We start from the raw sequence: 19,489 nt of genomic DNA, 5'->3' as shown, positions 1-19,489 counted from the left end.
TTAATGCTTAAAAAGAGGATGCAAGGGTGAAGAAGGGAGAGCCTGAAAAATAAAAAAGTACCAGAAGAAAGAGAAACACTAAGAATGACAGGGAAGGAAAGGACCAAAGACAACAAGGTGGGTGGAGAGAAACCTGTAGAACTCACCATGAGGGCGATGCTGTGTCATTAAGACACAGGTGGCTCAGGAGAGAAACTGTGGGTGTCAGTAGAGCAGCAGAGGGTAGTGGGTGAAGGTGACAAATCCTCTGGGAAATTCTCGTATAGCTTCATAAAACACGTCTATAAGCCGTGACCGTGCAGAGGTTGTCATCAGAAGGCATGCCTTTTGGTCTTACTTGAGTATCTGTCCACTTTCCTGCATGGGCTTTTATGGTATCATGTCAAAGTGCAGGTGTGTCCTGTATACCCTTTCAGATCTGGCTTTTCTTCCTTATAGTTCACACAGAACCATGACTCAGAAACAGATTCATCTGAAAGTATTGTATAACTTCAAGATATAGCAAATAGGAGAACCTATTCCTCCTCCTCCCTTCCCCATCACTAAGATCATACTAACTAGGAATTTGTCTACAATTAGTGAGAAATTAGTTAAAATATTTACCATGTATCTTCCTTTGTTGATTGGGTTCTTGAAACATGTTATCTACTTTGAAAATTACATGTTGATGGAGAAAATCAGACATTGATAGGGGTAGAAGGTGAGAAGCATGACCCATACGAGGAGTTAGTGCAACGATATGACATCATGATTATTTCTATGACAATTATTATGACAGCCATGCCTCTTGGTATGCAAGAATGTGCATATGCCTGTGTACAGCTCCTTGGACTGGAAAGGAGAAAAATGTCCAGCAAATCAAGACCAATTGGCAAAGACAGTTCCCAAAGAGAGAGGTAAGGAAGAAATTTTGCCATTGAAGTACAGGCCCCAGCACTATGGCACATGGGACCAGGAATCCAGTTAGATACAGAGAACCATCCCATTTGTCAGTTTTGGTTTTTGTTGCAACTGCTTTTTGCGTTTTAGTCATGAAGTCTTCGCCCTTGCCTATGTCCTGAATGGTATTGTCTAGGCTTTCTTCTAGGGTTTTTATGGTTTTAGGTTTTATATTTAAGTCTCTAATCCATCTCAAGTTAATTTTTGTATAAAGTGTAAGGAAGGGGTCCAGTTTCTGTTTTCTGCATATGGGTAGCCAGTTTTCCCAGCACCATTTATTAAATAGGGAATCCTCTGTGGAAGACAGTGTGGTGATTCCACAAGGATCTAGAACCAGAAATACCATATGACCCAGCAATCCCATTGCTGGGTATATACTTAAAGGATTATAAATCATTCTACTATAAAGACACGTGCACATGTATGTTTACTGCAGTACTATTTACAATAGGAAACACTTGGAACCAACCCAAATGCCCAACAATGATAGACTGAATAAAGAAAATGTGACACATATACACATGAAATACTATGCAGCCATAAAAAAGAATGAGTTCATGTCCTTTGCAGGGACATGGATGAAGCTAGAAACTATCACCCTCAGCAAACTAACACAGGACAGAAACCAAACACTACATGTTCTTACTTGTATATGGGAACTGAACAATGAGAGCACATAGACACAGAGAGGGGGACATCAGACACTGGGGCCTGTCAGCAGGTGGGGGGCAAGGGGAGGGAGAGCATCAGGACAAATACCTAATACATGTTGGGCTTAAAACCTAGATGACGGGTTGATGGGTGCAGCAAACCACCATGGCACAGGTATGCCTACATAACAAACCTGCATATTCTGCACATGTATCCCAGAGCTTAAAGTAAAAAATAATAATAATAATTAATTTTAAAAGGGAACCATGTGGATTTACAATATGTAAAGGCATCAGAAGACAAGACCAAAGGACCACATGGACAGCTTCTTCAAAACCCTCTGGCCCTTACTGGAAGTTGGCTTGGGAAGCTGTTCCCTGGATCCAAGGATAAGTTCAGCAGTTACATATCTTCTGCTGTAGTGTTTCCAAATTTTGACTAAATTTGCCTGATTATGGGAATGTTTTAAGTTCTTGCAAAAATTATGTATTTTGGGCTCCACCCCAGATCTATCAAGTTGGATGAGGATTTTATTAATAAATAAAATTAGTCCAACAATGAGACATGATTGATAAATACTAATTCTTAGAGGAGCTGAACAATTTCATTTGCAGAGGGGCCATAACAAGACTGAGACCAGACACTACCTATAAGGCGCGGTTTAACGAAGACTTAATTTCCCTAAGGATCCCAAATAGTCACGTGGTTTTCACACTTTTAGACTTCACTTTAACATCAGTGTCCTGACTCAGTTGTGATTTGATGTATGAGGTGATTAAGTAACTTCAGAACTGGGTTTCACAACCTATTACCTTCCTCTTCACTGCTTCTTGAAATGTGACTTTAAGCCACAGACAAGATAAATAGGTCTATACTTAGGTTCTTGGGGTCCTGTATGCCTAAGACCCGGGAAATAGCACATTGTGCTCGAATATTGGCTTATTGTTTGAATAGTGTTCCCTGTTGGCAGAACGCACTGTGATGTTAACTCCCTGAAGTTAACATAGTCACTGGCATGAGCGGGGCTCTTCCCCAGTTCCCACCATGTGCTTGAAGTAATTATCCCTTGCATCCTAAGGATAACTCTGTGACATGGTTATAATGCACATCTCTGTTTTCCAGTTAAGGATGCTTAGGCATAGAGAGGAAATCAATCGCCCAAGATCAGCCAGGAAGTGAGAGTCAGAATAAGATTCAATCCCAGGCATTCAAGTTCCAGACTTTGAGCTTTTGAGCATGGAATTCCTCTGCCTTCTCTGTGATGCCCATCACCATGCTCCTCCCATCTTTGTGAAATGAACGGTTTTCAGCTTGAGCTGGTTCTCTCCTCTGCAGACAACTGATGGTCCCTTGCTCTTGCGTATCTCACATTGTGCCAGGCCTAACAAGGAAATCTATGGCATAGTGATGAGGCAAGACCCCTCCAGCCCCTGACAAGCCCTCAATCTCAGCTCCTCTGAGGATGGCAGCATGACAGGCATGAGCAGCCATGCCTAGCCCTGCTGCTCTTAGCCCCCCATGTCAATGGAGCTTGGACTATCTTTGCAGACTGCTCCTCTGCTCTTAGCATAATGCTGTTCCTCCTGTTCCTATGCTTAGGGCTGGCAGAGGACCCTTTCTTCAGCCCCCATGCTTGGAATCATTCTATCTCCACCATTAGTACCTAGTGACCTTGTCCAGTTTCGGTTCTTGTTCCTTCTCCACCTGAGCAGCCTGGATCAACTCCCTGATTGAATTTCAGGGTGTGCTACCACCCACTGGGGAAGCATACTCCCAGAATTCTGAGATCATGGCTTTTGTCCGAGCACATGTATGTTTACTGCAGTACTGTAACTCCAAAAGGGCTGTATCTCCATAGGAACTGTACCTACATTTAAATGCAAATCCATTTCATTTGCGTAGCACACACCACTTCTTCTGGATTTTATTTATTTATTTTTTTGAGGCTTGGAGCAGCCAAACTTTTGCAAGATATAAATGTTTATTCCTCTTCAAATCTACAGAGTGTCCCATTTCCAATAAAGCAGTGCACTGTGTCTTGATATATATCATTTAAAAATATTGGGACCCTCTTCAAAATCCCCCTCAAAGTATTAAACATGAAAATTCAAACTTCCACTACGGAGGAATTGTGGAGGGAAATTCAAACTTCCTCTATGAAGAATTGAGTATAAATAAAGCCAAGCTATCTTGACAAATACCAACATCCTTAGATATTGTTTTTAGATACTCTCTCCTTTAAAAGTTGTATGATTCTTCTGTCTTAAATTGAACAGATAAAATACTGAACCTGAAGCTGCATGGCAAAAATTTGCATTGTGATCACTGGGGTTCCTTGAATATAATGAATGCATAGTCAGAATCCAATGAAATAAGGAATATGGTAACCTATGGTCATATACTAGGGCTGTGATATTCACAAGAAAAAATAGATGACTTTGTTCTTGATGTGTAGGACATCAGCTGGACCATTAACTTGGTGAAATCTTCAAGTTTTATTTCTCCTTGTACCTCTAAACTATGTAACACCACATTAAGCCATCATTTAAGTAATGCTACCACTATTTTTCTTTTGATTTGAAATGGATTTATTGAAGCAGAGTATTTTTCTTTTCCTTTGATTACTTTATTTACAGTCAAGAGTTAAAATCTATAAAAACATAGAGTATATTTAGACAAACAATTCATCATGTTCTGTAAATAATTCATGTTCTCTAAAACCATGAACTTTTGTTCAACTAAAGAGGTGGAGTCTTAGTCAATATATTTTGAAAGTTTTTGAAGAGATATTTTCATGACTATTGGCTGCAAACAAAAATGTCAAACTGCCACACATCCGTATTTTTAAAAAAAAATTAAGAAAAGGACAGAATGTAGCCTCCCATTTTGGTGTAGTGCCGCAGTTTTCTCCTCTATCTTTGGTAGTTGCTTCAAGGAATGACAGAGTAGAAGCCAAAGGTCTAACGGTGGTCAGAAACATTGAGTGCCACCTGGCCTGGTCACCTTCCTGACCTCTTGTTCTATTGCTATTCCCCTCAGTCCACTTGAGACCAAAGGCTCTTTTCTGTTCCTTTACCTTAGGAGAAGTCCTCCCACTTCAGGGCATGGTATTGGTTATTACCTCTGCTTGGAATGTTCGTTCTTCCGAAGTATGCATGGCTCACTCCAATACTTCTTTCTGCTCTCTTCTCAGAAAGCTTCCAAATCATTGAGACATTTTCTGATCACAGCCTATAAAAGAGCAACCTTCCCGCATCACCCCAGCATTTCCTGTCCCGATAGCTTGTTTTAGTTTTTCCATAGTATTTTCTTTTTTTTTTTCAGCTTTTGTTTTAAGTTCAGGGGTGTGCCAGATATCCATGTTTGTTTTATAGGTAAATGTGTGCCATGGTGGTTTGCTGCACAGATCATCCCGACACCTAGGTATTAAGCCCAGCATCCATTAGCTATTTTTCCTAATGCTCTCCCTCTCCCCTCTCCCTGCTCCAACAGGCTCCAGTGTGTGCTGTTCCCCACCGTCTGTCTATGTCTTCTCATTATTTGGTTCCCACTTATAAGTGAGAACATGTGGTATTTGGTTTTCTGTTTCTGAGTTAGTTTCTGAGGATAATGACTTTCAGCTCCATCCATGTCCCTGGAAAAGACGTGATCTTTTTCCTTTTTATGGCTGCACAGTATTCTATGGTATAGCATTTTTCACCGTCACTCACACACACAGAGACATACTGACACACACTGAATATTTTCTCCAATATTGTTAGGCTTTTAATTAAGTAGTGTGTATAAAGATACCTGCTCATAATTATTATTGAGGAGAAGATAGCTGATCCTCATTATGGAAGGCTCTGTAAGGCATCATCAAATCTATCTTGATCTTCTCTTTGCTTTTTCCTATAGTGAAGACTTTAATTTTCTATATCTACCTGTGCCAACATAGTAGCATTTTATAATATTGGGCTGAGACTCTCTTAGTCTTAGAATTGTAAAACTTTATGATCTTGGATCTACTTTGTTCAATATGCTAGTACATTTTGAGTGTAACAAAGCCCACATATCTTTTCCTAATTTTGTTGGCATGACCCTGAAATTATCGAGTGATTAGAACTCTGTCAGAATCAGATTTTGGAGCTCCTTGGCCCAAGTCAGGAAGAGGGCATGCATGACTGATCAAATCCAGCATGGCAGGAGGCCAACCTGCTGTGTCTTGTCTTGCTTTTCCCGTAGCTCAAGAGGACAAGCACAGTGTTCTGAGAGAAGCCAAATTATTTTCCTAATAAGAACTAGGGGAAAATAGGGGAGAAACAGTGGGGGGTGGGGATTTGTGTAGAGATAGCATGGGGAGAAATGCCAGATATAGGTGAAGGGGAGGAAGGCAGCAAATCACACTGCCACGTGTGTACCTATGCAACAATCTCTCATGTTCTTCATATGTACCCCCAAACCTAAAATGCAATAAAAAAAGCAAAATATCCAAAAAAAGAACCATTAAGCATTAGAAGTAATTTCAGAAAAATGTAAAATATGTATTTCTATAATTCTGACACGTTTGAAAGATATGACTCTAAATAAAACACATTTTACAGGGGATGCATATTACCTGCTATAAAATGCTTCTATATCTTATTCTAATAACACCTCACCCTTCAGACGTATAGCACTTTTACTCTTGAGACCACTCTCACATCCATCACTTTATTCCTTCTCACAACGTAGAGAAGGAAGACAGCCTGGTCATGCTCTTTCACTTGACTGAGGCTATGAAGAGTGTGATACACACGGCTTTTGCATCAGGACTGGAGTGGGGGGAATTCAGATATGTCTTTATTCCAGGTCATGTTGATAATTAAGAAGACATGCCCAACACTGTCCATGCCTCAGGGACATGGGCTGGTTTTTACTCTTCATGCTGCTACTTCTAGCACCTGTCATAGCACAAAATTCACAATCAGTAAAATTCCATGAAATGAATCAACCTGGCTTAACAGTCATTTAGAACAAGCATTTTAAACCACTCTTTACAATATTTATCCCCTATATACCTCAGATAATTTTACAGTCCTGTGTGAGTGCATCCTTGCAAAATGTGGGTATAAGAGACTAAAATCATTGTAAGCTATTCTTAAGGGAGAGCATATATTACAATTTGATATAGTTCCTGAATTAAATTTTTATTTCGAGTTTGATTTCTGAGCAAATATAGTTGTTTCAACTTTCTCCCCTTTATCCCTGGGGTATGTTTTGAACATCTCATTTAAAACATTAATCTTCTGAGATTGTAGTGGTCTTATTGTAGTTATCAGTATAAATGTCATTGCCCTTGTCACTCTTGCTCAATTGAGAGCTTCTAAAAGTCAGAGTTCTAATGGATGTATGCTCAATAAATGTTTTTTGGGTAAAATGGAACAGAAAGGAATAGAATGGAAGAAATAAAATGAATTAGAATAACCTAAACGCAAAATGAATATCCAGATAAGCTACAAAGAAGAGAGATTCAAAGGAGGTGACAATAATGTAGAACTTTGAGAAAAGCACTCCCGGAAAAACAAGAGCCATCCACAATCGTTGAGAGAGAAAATTCTTTTTAGTAGAAATGTATTCCCTGTAGATTGTGAATTTTACTCTCAAAGCACAGGTTGTGAGAAATTGAGTCTAAGACAATTAATAGCTTCCTCTTGTTTCTTCTAAAGGAAAGCATCAAAGGGTCTTGAAAAGTTACAGGGTGTCATGTTCCATTCCCATGGGACACCTCTGGCTCTGGTGTTGTGTAGAGGTGAAGGAAAGGAAGTTCTGCAACAAATATTTGATTTTTGGTTTTTTTGTTTGTTTGCTTGTTTGTTTGTCTGTTTTTCAAAAAAAGGATTATTTGCTATTTGGTTGGACCCTCTTACAAAATGGCCATGTCCTCAACAACAGTGGATTTGAATTACTTTTCAGAAAAATCATAGAAATCTTGCAAAACAAAAATTCTAGAGTTTTTTTTCTCCTTATGCTGACTGAAGACACTAAAATTGTTGGGAGGTTTGCCTGCATTCTTCATGCAGAACCATCTTTTTAGACAATTATTAGGGTTTTGTAGACATCAATCTGGAAAAAGGCAGGGAGGAGAAGAACATGGGTTAGGGAGGGAATAAATCCCTGTTTGTCTTCTGCTGTCAAAATAGAAGAAAAAATAAATGCACTAAGATCAGTTTTTACTTGAACTCACTCTTTGCAAAGAAAAAACTTTATTTCATACTTTTTCAAAATGTCCAGTATCATGAACACTATTGAAAACAGAATAAAAGCATTTATTTTTAAAGAGGTAATTGTTATGAGGTTTATGCTTAAGTAGCGGCACATGGGGCATACGCATGATTCACGGCGGTACGGGAAGACAAACCCAGCACCTGACATTGTCCTTCTTGCATTTACAGAAGTGTTATTGACAACACCTTCTTAGATTTGAAGGGAATCTGACATCAGATACTGTTATTTCTGGGGTCAAAGCTGACCTTAACAAGAGATGGTAAGGTGGATTGGCAAATCAGGAGGCCTGAAAGGCAGCCAAAGGCCTTGCCCATCAGGGAAAGGCACCCTACAGGGAGCGCAGCTGGCAACAGCTGGGACAGGGCTCTTAGGAAGCTCTGGCAGAGGTTACCAGTGCTCCCACAACAAGCGAAAATTGTTTTCCACCCAGAAATCAAAACAGATGAGAAAAGAGACACATAGGAGCAGAGTGGGGGCAATCATTCTGCTTTTTGTGAAGCATGGGATAAACACGCTCCTATACCTTGCATTCCAAGCCCTTTGGATCAGGATAAAATGAAATTGAACAAAGCAAACTATATATTATTAATGTTAGTATTTTCTTTAAAGATTTGATATGGGGAAGCACAAAACATTGCAATAAAAAGGGAAAGGCTCTTCAAAATTGGCAATTCTCTTTCTTCAGTTCTCTCCCACTGGGATGCTCTGCGCATCTTTTCTCCCCTTCTCCTTTTTTGGGAACATTTTTGAACAAAGAAATGGGAGTCCAGGAAGGATAGGAGAAAGAAAGCAGAAAGCAGACACAGGAAGGGAAAAGGAAGCATAAAGGCTGTAAAGGGACGTGGACAGAGACGCAGGAGGTGAAGGCAGCTTGGATTAAAAGCTAGAGAGAGGGAATCGTAAGAATACAAGAGATTGCTATGCTTCTAAAATATTTATTGCGCACCCTGGGGGATCAGTGTAGAAATTGCATTCCCTTTGGGAAAACATTTGCACATATCTTCCTTGTCTGGATATAAAGGGAAGAGCATTTCAGCAGATTTCGAGATGGGAGGAGGGAACTTGCTTCTTTCTGCCCTTACGTTCCCTCTTCCTCAGCTCTACCTTTGTGCTTATTCTACTGAGGGCAGTCATGGCATCTTCCACTATTTCCATAGTTCTACAGTTAAACTGTAGTTACCAGCAGGTCCAACTTCCGATCCACCCAGGTTTGCTGGAGATCCCACCACCACATACAATTCAACCTCACAGAAAGACGGTCATGAAATCCTTACATTTTACGGCTTCTTTGTTCTCACATCTGGTCCTGGAGACAGGCAATCCAGTTCTATATAGAATCATGTTGAAACTGTCAATCATCCATCCAGTATGTATTTCGAAGCTACTGTATGTCAGGTATTGTGCTAGCCCCTCTGGAGAGCCATTATCCATTCAGTCATCAAGTATTTATAATGTACCGATCATGTGCTAGATGCTGTCTATTGAAGTGTTCATTCATTCAAAATATTTACTGAGCAATGCCTCTGCACCAGGCACTCTTCTGGAAATTACAGATAGAACAACACAAAACAAAGTCCCAATCCTCATAGTAGGACTGAAAGACAATAAATAAATCCTGTATCATACTTTTAAATGCTATTGATTTGCTGATGATGCTCAAACCTCTCTTCTGAATTCCTGAGTCATAGATTCAACTGCCTGCTTGACATATCTACCAGAAGCCAGACTGGGCTTCTCAAGCTTACTGTGTCCCAAATGAAACTATGAATTTCCCGCCCCTTGTCAACCTGTTCCTCTCTCATTCTCCTACGTTTAAAACAACAACAACAACACTCCATTCTTTTAGTTGTTCAAGCCAAAAAATGGAGTCATACTTGATTCTACTCTTTCTCTCATGCGCTATACCCCATACATCAGCAGATCCTGCTGGTTCTACCATCAGATGATATCAGAATCTGAAACTCCCTGCCTCTACCCCCACCACGTTGGTGCAGCATCTATCATCTCTCCTGAAGCTTTGCAGGGCCCTTAACTGTTATCTTTGTTTCCCCTCCCAGGCCCCTCAGTCATGTCCACCTTTTGCTCCAAGCCCTGCATGCCCTCCCTTTTCACTCACAGTAAACGCCAGAATCTTTACCATGGGTCTCAAAACCTTATGTGTCCTGGCCATGTGACACCTCCTATACCCTTTCCTTGTTCCCTCAGTCAAGACTCAGGCTCCCTTAATGTCCTGGTCACACCACTTTGTTTGCTGTCTCCTCTGGTTGTGACACTCACTTCAGTGTCTCTACCCAAATGTCACTTTACTTGTCAGATTCTATGTTCACTGGACAGAAAAAAAAAAAGGCATGCCCCAAGCCCCACCTGCCATATCTCCATGTTTTCTTTATACTGCATCATGTGTCTTCCAGCACCTACTGTCCCAGTATAGGATTCCTTTATTTGCCAAGTTGCTGAAGATCCATTATCCTCTGCTGGGTTGTAAGCTCCATGTGAGCAGGACCTTTGTGTATCTTGGCTATTGGGTGTAGACCCCACCCCTAGAACAGTGCCTCGCTTAAAGCAGAGGCTTAGCACTTGTCTGTTGAATAAATGAATAAATTAATGAATTAAATATATAATGTAGTTTTAAGCAATGATTAATGCTATGAATAAAAACAAAACAAGGGATGGGGAAAAAGAGTGAGTGGGTGGAATTCCAATTTATATACCATGAGCACCTCTGGGAAGGGCTATTTGAGCAGAGACCTAAGTGAGATGAGGTGGTCAGTGCACCAGTAGGTGCCTGAAGGCAGGCTGTCCAGCAGAGGGAATCCACACTGTCTGAGCAAGGAGCAATCTTGAGAAAGAGCAAGAGGACTACTGTGCCTGGAAGACAAGCAATGGGGCTGGAGCATGAGGGCGAGCCACAGGGCTGAGCACATGGAGGAGTCCAAGTCATTGTAAGAAGTTTGCATTTTATTCCCAGCATGTTGGGAAGCTGTGAGTGCTTTTTGAGCAGGAGAAGGACATCAGCTGATTCACTCCTTAAAAGAATAAGTCTCCAGGGCCCATGGCGAGCACAGTGAGGGGAACAAGTTAGCGCAGGAAGCCAGTGAGGAGGTGCTGAGGTCATTCTTGGGGAAGGCTGTGCGGGCCACGCTATGGTGGGAGCGGGTACATGGTGAGAAAAAGCTGTAGCTTGGATTATCTTAAAGGTAAACCTGGCTTTGCTAACAGATTGGATTTCGGGTGTTAGAGAAAGAGAGGAGTCAAAAGTGAGTCTGAGGCTTTTGACTTGAGTTCCTGTGCACATGTAGTGACTTTTAACAAAATGAAGGAAACAGAGGACAGTTTGCAGGGGAAAGTGAGTGTTTGGTATGTATCAGACAAATGTGAAACGTCTTTAGACACTAGAGAAGACACAGGTCTGCATTTCAAAGCAAAGGTCAGGCCTGAAGATGGACGTGTAGAAGGCATTTGAGTATAAAGCACGTTTACGGCTCTGACACCCAGTAGTACCAGCAAGGAGTGAGTGCAGCCAGAGAGGATGGCCTGGCCCCAGCCCTGGAGCTCTTCACCAAGCAAACTCTGGGAGGAAAAGCAGCGCCTTCAAAAGAAACCTCAACGGCAGTTCCAGTGAAGTAGGAGAACCAGGAGAGTGATTTTGGAGTATGGAAAATAAGTGATTTCCAAGCGAGGTGCTGATAAGTAGGATGCAGTTTCTATTTTCAAGGTGCTCCTAAGCTTGTCAAAAGAGATTACAATATAGAAAGCAGGAGAAACTACAAGAGAGGCGAGAAGAAGGCACAGTCACGTGCAGCATGATGACGTCAATAATAGACCACAGACACAATGGTGGCCCCATAGGATCCTAACGGAGCTGAGAACTCACTGTCACCTAGTGACATCACCACTGTCCTAAGGTCTTAGCACAGTGCTTTACTCACATGTTCATGTGACACTGGGGTAGACCGGCCCATCGCACTGCCAATTGTATGAAGGTCCAATTACAGGCAGCACAACATATTTGATAAGAAGCAACTGTCACTGGGTTTTGTATTTACTATACCATACTTTTTACTATTATTTTAGTGTATACTCCTTTTACTTATATGTTTTTTAAAAAGTAACTAAAACAGCTTCAGGCAGGCCCTTCAGGAGGGATCCCAAAGAAGGCCTTGCTGTCACAGGAGATCACAGCTCTATGTGTTACTGCCCCTGAAGACCTGCCAGTGGGGCAGGATGTGGACGTGGAAGACAAGGGCAGGGATGGTCCTGACCCTGTGTAGGTCTAGGCTAATGTGTGTGTGTCTGAGTTTTTAACAAAAGAGTTTAAAATAAAATTACATTTTAAAAATTGGAAAAAACTTATAGAATAAGGCTATAATGAAAATATTTTTTGTACAACTCTATAATGTGTTTGTGTTTTAAACTAAGTATTTTTACAAAAAAAAGTTAAAAAGGCCTTTTATCTCATTTCATTCCTGAGAGTATTTTGGGTCACCAGCCGGCTGTCCTGGAGACACCCTGGAAAATTTCAACAAGGTTCTCATTCTTGCTGCTTCCGCTCAAACCAGCATGGTCTGATCTGTGTACCACCAGTGTTTCTATTGGTATGCAAAGGATAAAGGTTTCATTAAGTTGGACTAAGTGACCTTCCTTGAAAGGATTATCCAAGGCATCTACCCAATGAAAAACCATGACAGCTTTTTGTACATAAAATAAACACTTTTTTAAGTCAAAAAGTTAAAAATATATAAATTTGTAAAGTAAAATAGTTGTTACAGCAAGACAAGAATAATTTACTCCTAAAGAAAAAACTTAAATAAAAATAAACTTAGTGTAGCCTAAGCGTAGTGCATGGTAAATTCCCTGGCCTTCACAGTCACTCATCATGCACTCACTGACTCCCAGACCAACTTTCAGTCCTACAAGCTCCATTCATGGTAAGTCCCCTATACAAGTGTACTTCCCCCCCCCCATCTTTTAGGCTATATTTTTACTGTTTCAATTGCTTACAGTATTCAGTACGGATTTGTAGCCTAGGAGCAACAGTCTGTACCATCTAGCCTAGTGTATAGTAGGCTGTCCCATCTAGCCTAGAGTATACTAGGCTGTCCCATCTAGCCTAGAGTATAGTAGGCTGTCCCATCTAGCCTAGAGTATAGTAGGCTGTCCCATCTAGCCTAGAGTATAGTAGGCTGTACCATCTAGCCTAGTGTGTAGTAGACTACACCATCTACCTATAGGCTGTACCATCTAGCTTAGTGTATAGTAGTCTGTCCCATCTAGCCTAGTGCATAGTAGGCTGTACCGTCTCGCCTAGTATATAGGAGACTATACCATCCAGCCTAGTGTATTGTAGGCTGTACCATCTAGGTTTGTGTAAGTGTACTCTAGGAAGTTCACACAAGGATGACACCGCCTTATGACACATTTCCCAGAAGTATCCCTGTCATTGACATGTACTGTAGTGTGGTATTTCCGTTGTTTGATTACTTTGTCTATAAGGCAGGAGGTAATTGAAGAATGCTTCACACAAGACACTATTTTCACAAGACCTTTTAGAAAGGTAGACGTTCTCCAGGTAAAGAGGCCCCAGGCTTTCCTGGCAGAGAGCAGCATAAGCAGCTGCACAAGCATGTGGTTGGGAAGCCCAGGGTGGCTGAGGCATCAAATGCAAAGAGGCACATGGCAGGAGCTGCGGCTGCAAAGATAGGTTGGAGCCAACTGGATCCCTGTACATCCCACAGAAAAACTTGGATTTTATTTTGTAAGCAGTGAGGAGAGGAAAGAGGAAATTAAACCTATCTACATGAACAGAAGTCTTCAAGGCATAAAAGTAATCGATTTGAGAAGGAAAAACTAAAATGCATATTAGAAAGCAGTAATGCAATATTATGTTGGAGTAAGATAAGAATCATGGCCAATCATGAGTGATGTGCCTAGGTTCACTGCTTAATGGCCCTGACCTTCATTGTCTTCAGCTACAAGATTGCTGAGATCTCTTTCAACTCAAAGGATTCCTGTGACTCTATCTGGTCAGGTAGTAAGATCAGGGAATGTTTCCTGGAGGAAGTAAACCCCAAACTGGGTCTTAACGGGAAAGTGGCACTCACAGTAGCAAAGAGGAAGGGAGAGGAGAATCTATCAAGGGAAGCATCAGGGGAAAGCAAGAATTAGGTGCTACTGCAGCAAACAGCAGGCTGCATGAAGACAAGAGCGACATTTCTTGTTCACAGTTACTGTCGCCCAGGCCTCATGAGCAACTCACTCCAAATAAACGCTTGTTGAATCACTGTAGGAACAGACAAATGAAGGAAAGTGGGTTGGCCCGTGGGTATGTGGGAGATTATAGCAGATGATGTCCTATGTATGTCAGGCGGGACTCAATCCTGTAGGACCTGGGAGCCAATGAGGCAATGACATCTTGGAAACTCCTAAAGGGGCAGAAGAGACATAGCCCATCATGGGCACACTTTAGAAAATTCTGGCAGGTGGATTTGTCACTAGATCATGATGGGCTGAGTAATCATCTCTCAATGACCCAAGTCAACCTGTTTTTCTTTATGCAGCAACTGTTATTTGTTTCAGGGTGAAAAATCCTCATTGGAGATGAGAGAGCCCAGCTGTGTTTGGGTTTTACAAGCTGTCTCAAGATTTTTCTCAAATGTTTTGGTTTATGGCAAAGTTGAAAATACAGCATTATCATGGTCCTTATTACCATTATCATTTATTCAACTACCCACTAATAATTAATGTTTACTAAGTACCAATAATATGTAACGAGATGTAATAAGCATTGAATTGCACTTGGCCTCTCTCCAGTGGGCTTGTTGTAAATAAGAAAAGAATGAGTTACCACCCAAATTTTAATTGCTTCAAAATATGTTTGTTTCGCAGGCTCTCCTTGGTTAAGCTTTGCTAAAAGGATTGAAACCAAGAATGCTGACTTTAGGCTTGCCATCCATATTTTATACCAACATTTCCCAAAATATGTCAGGAGGAGAGGATATTGAAAGGTGATGTGGAAAAAAAAGAAAGAAAGAAAAAAGAGAAAAGAATGTCCAGGAAAATAAATTTTTGAGACAATGGCTTAAATAAAAGCAAATATGTTCCTTATTGCAGGATTTTGCTGGGCTAATGTGCCTAGTAAGCACAGAGAGAGAAAAATATTTCAAACTTATATGAGCAGGGAATCATTTTCTAAAAAGACTATAAAAGTGTGGTTTTAAAAAACTGTTCTGAGGTTCAAAAGGTATTTTTCTTACAATAAAGAAATTACATTCTTCAGGTCCCTTCCCTGTTCTTCCAATTCACCAAAACCTTGGTGGCACATTCTTGCTATCATTAAAGAACCACTGTGGGGCTCAGAGATGACTAACCCTAAGATAAATGCATCACTCCTTTATGCTGGGTGAGAATTACACTGTCAACAGTTGGTTGAGGAAGACCTCCCCAGAATTCCTGAAGCACTGAGGACACCCACACCATTGTATGAGACATGAGGAGAGTAATTTTCACTGCATAGTAACGATTTGAGGACCAAGTTTTTATGAGTATTAAGGCAAGTGGAATCCTTGACTCACACTACAATGGCTAAAATAAATGTGACTGACAATACCAAGTGCTGACGAAGAGGCAGGACAGCTGGAACTCCTGTAAGTTGATAATCATTGAAAAGAGTTTAAAACAGGGTGAGCACTTTGGAAAACTGGCACTTTCTTCAGAGGCTAGCCACACACCTATATAATGGCACAGCAATTCCACTCCTAGGTATTTGGTCAAGAGAAATGAGTGGATTTGTCCACAAAAAGATTTCTACAAGAATGTTTGATTTATAACAGTTATATAGGGAAACAGAGTACATGGACTATCAATGGAAAATTGGATGCATAAATGATGCTGTATTCATCCATGGACTATTACTCAGCAATAAAAGAAAATACTTTTACACAACATGGATAAATTTCAAAATAAACACATTAGATTAAGCAAAAAAAGGCAGCCACAAAAGATTACATATTATATGATTCCATTAATGTAAAGTTCTAAAGCAGTCAATACTAAGTCATAATTGGAGAAACGGATCAGTGGCTGCCTTGAGCTGGGGTGGCAGGAGCCACATGGTAGGAGAATTGACTGAACCAGCCCTGAAGGAGCTCTGTGTGAGAAAGGAAATATGCTATTTCTTGATTGGATGGTAGCTACATGAATGTTTACGCTTGTCAAAACACATCAGACCAAACACTTAAGGTCTGTGCTTTTGGTTGGATGTAAATTAAAACAACAACAACAAAAAACATGATTGGAACGCCTTCCCTCCTACAGCTTTGTGAAACCTGTTAGCTCCCACCCTAGTCCTGGACCGTCATAAGCACTTATTTATGAGGTAAATTCTCATGATGCAAAGTAACTCGCTTGTCATGAGTCAGGGAACAGTGTTCATTTTCATCCTTTGGAATGAAAGTTGTTAATCCCTAAACAGTAATTCTCAGGTCAGTTTGGACAGTTCTTCGGAACAGTGATATTAAGAACCAGTACTGTGCATTTGGTTTTGATGTGCTCTATCTTCTTGTGAAAAAGAAAACAAAATGACAAACTTTTGATACGTGTTCAGCTGATGAGTATTTTTTTTTTTTTAAAAAGGGTATTTAAAAATACCCTTTATTTTTCAGTTAGGATAATCACTGACTTTTATATTTAACCCAAATTATATTCTCTCGATCTCAGCATACATTTTGCTTCTTCGCTGGTGGATGCTGCCTTTCTTCAGGCTCTTGAAGCAACCACGGGTATTAAGTGCAACTGTAAATCAAAACCGATTAACCTTAGAAACCAAGGAGTGAGCACAGAACAAACTTAAAAGAACGTTACCAGGCTCAGTCAGTATCATTTTGATGATAAAGACAACAGTTATCAACCAATATTTAACAAGTCATTAAATGGATTGTGAAAGAATCAACACATCCATGGTTCTCTAGTGAGTTTAGGACTGACGAACATGAGCATTTTGGTTTTCTATTTTTAAGAACTTTATTACCCCTATGTTGCTGTTAGAGTCTCTGCTTGGACCAAGAAGATCTTTGATACGAGTGACTCTTTGGGGAGTTCATATTAAGGAAGTGTTGTGTATCCCCTTCTCTGTCTCTTCACTTCTCTTGCTGTTCTTCATCATCATCTTCCTCTTCCTCACCATCATCATATGCTGCACTTATTGAGCATCCACTGTGTGCGAGCTACTCTATTCTCTGTACTTTCATTTGCACTGTTCCACTTAATCACTCCCATCTTATAGTTAGAAATGGTATTTTTAACTCATTTTACAGATCAAAAAATTGAGATTTAGAAAATGTATGTAAATATTGGAAGAACACAGAATCTAAACTTAAAACAATTGGTATTTGATCCAAAGTCTATTTGAATACAGAACAAAATTTATTATATACTATATTAAATCATTTCACATGACTTAACCTTAATTTTAGTACAGTTAATCTTTTATTGTACATGTGAGTATGCTTGCTGAATTTCTAACTTGTTGTCTTCAACTTTAAATATCTCGCATTATTATTTTTACTTAAAAAACCTCCATATATTTAAAACTGAATAAGCAATTCTATTTGCTATTATCTCAGAAATATATGCATATGTTGGATAAAGTATTTGCATTTTAGATATGCTTTCAAAAAGTCTTCATATGTAAATCAAAATCTTTACTTTCCCTGCCTCAGCCTTCTGAGTAGCTGGGACAACAGGTGTGTGCCACCATACCCGGCTAATTTTTTGTATTTTTAGTAGAGATGGGGTTTCACCATGTTAGTATGGTTTCAATCTCCTGACCTTATCATCCGCCTGCCTAGGCCTCCCAAAGTGCTGGGATTACAGATGTCAGCCACCATGCCCGGCCCAATCAAAATCTTTTCAAGTAACTTACTCTATGTATCCCAAGAGAGTTCACAATGAAAATAAAAAATAAGTTCACAGGTAATACTCTTTCCCAGAGTCAATTGTTACCTTCATACATCAGTCTCTGCTCCCTGTCTTTGAACATTACACCTACCACACCCAGCACCTGAGAATAAAAACACAGCACACACTCCAGTAAAAATGTATGTTCATTCCTGATGAATTTGCATCTGTCATGAACTTTGCCTCCATTTCTCATGTTGGAGGTTAAGAGAGCTCTCCTCTCTCAGTCTTACCTTTAAAAACACGGGGATAGTTTTGCCCTCTTCCCTTTTCCAGAATGACAGTGGCTTCCAACATAGAAGGCATGCCTATTCCCAAAAGGCTTCCCACTACAAGCAGTATCTGACTCCAAGCTCAGCTGGACTGATAACCTCCTCCCTCTTTCCTGAAGTCCTTGTCTCCAGTGTGTCACCGCCTCACTTGGTCTGAGATGCAAGGAGATGTCTGTACCACTCTGCATGAAGAGGAGATTCTCTGTGGCTCTAATCTCGGAGCAGCGCAGTCTAACTGGCTAACTAGGGAAAAGGATGTGCAGCCAGAAACGTGTTGTAGGCCAGCTCCATGTCTAACACAAATTTTAAAATCTCTCTGAATAACTCTTATGTTTCCGTACACTCACTGGCTCACTTAAGAAAAAATGCAATAGGAGAAAAGGCAAAGCAAGCCTATCTAATAACTCTGGAGCTTGAGATGGGTGTTTGGGGACTTGCCTTCAAGAGCCATCTTGGGCAGTTCTCTCTGGCTCTGAGTCCTCATTTGAAAACCATTGGCTTGAACTCTGTTATCAGTGGTCTACCTGGAAAATCTGGGCACCACAGGGTGAACACGAGAGTCCATGCATTATTGTCAGTGTTTAAAAACCTTATAAAAGCCCAAAGATCAGTGGTCAATTTACTTATTTTTGACAATAATCGTATTAATTTAGCTAAACGAATACTCAGATTGAAAGGACATTTGCACTTGATTTTAAAAATTGGAAAAATAAATGCAATTTGTTTAGTAGACAAAATATTTCAAACAATGGGATTCATGGAGGTAACACTTTTTAATAGGTGCCTTAATGCTGAGAAAATCTATATGATTTTTAAAGCTTTTGAACTTCAAATGTATGGCTCTTTTATTTGAAATTTACATATACATAAAAAACTTGAGCGTTTTTTAGCAAGACATTATATATCTTACATAGTGCTGATAGCGTCAGTACTTTTAAGGGTTCTACGCATCTTCACAATAACCATTTGAGGCAGATACTCTTAGCATCTCCATTTCACAGATGAGAAAACTGAGGCCAAAAGAGGTTAGGGCACCCGCACAGGGTCACACAGATGGATTCCTATGTGTGTCCATCTATCATAAATGAATACAGATGAAATAGCTGTGTATCTACCTGCTTATATATAACATACATTTGAATTCAATATCCATATCAGGTATGGCACAATACTGCGTTGTACATGAGTTTTCTGCGCTCGAAGGAGGTGTATGAATAGTTTGGCCAGGCTGCCATAACAAAATATTACGGAATGGGTAACTTAAACAGAAGAAATTTATTTTTTTCACATTTCTGGAGGCTCGAAGTCCAAGAGCAAGGTGCAAACTGGCCTGGTTTTCTTTGAGATCTCTCTGGCTTGCAGATGGCCGCTGTCTTGCAGCCTCTTCACATATTCTTTTCTTTGTGCACCTGCATCCCTGGCATCTC

The 19,489-nt window shown here is 40.3% G+C and overlaps 1 protein-coding gene and 1 long non-coding RNA gene across 27 annotated transcripts in view; one reads left to right on the top strand and one right to left on the bottom strand.

Moving 5' to 3' along the window:
* Positions 1-19,489, top strand: part of OPCML (opioid binding protein/cell adhesion molecule like) — a 1,172,302-nt gene that overhangs the window by 1,073,070 nt on the left and 79,743 nt on the right. The window lies entirely within an intron of this gene.
* Positions 6,237-9,258, bottom strand: LOC118145591 (uncharacterized). The gene is made up of 2 exons (XR_004730871.3): positions 9,111-9,258; positions 6,237-6,512 (listed from the first exon to the last, which is right to left on the bottom strand). It is a non-coding gene; the product is annotated as an uncharacterized LOC118145591 (long non-coding RNA).

This window comes from Callithrix jacchus, chromosome 10, assembly GCF_049354715.1.
Source record: "Callithrix jacchus isolate 240 chromosome 10, calJac240_pri, whole genome shotgun sequence".
NCBI lineage: Eukaryota > Metazoa > Chordata > Mammalia > Primates > Cebidae > Callithrix > Callithrix jacchus.
This window is presented reverse-complemented; position numbering and strand designations above follow the sequence as displayed.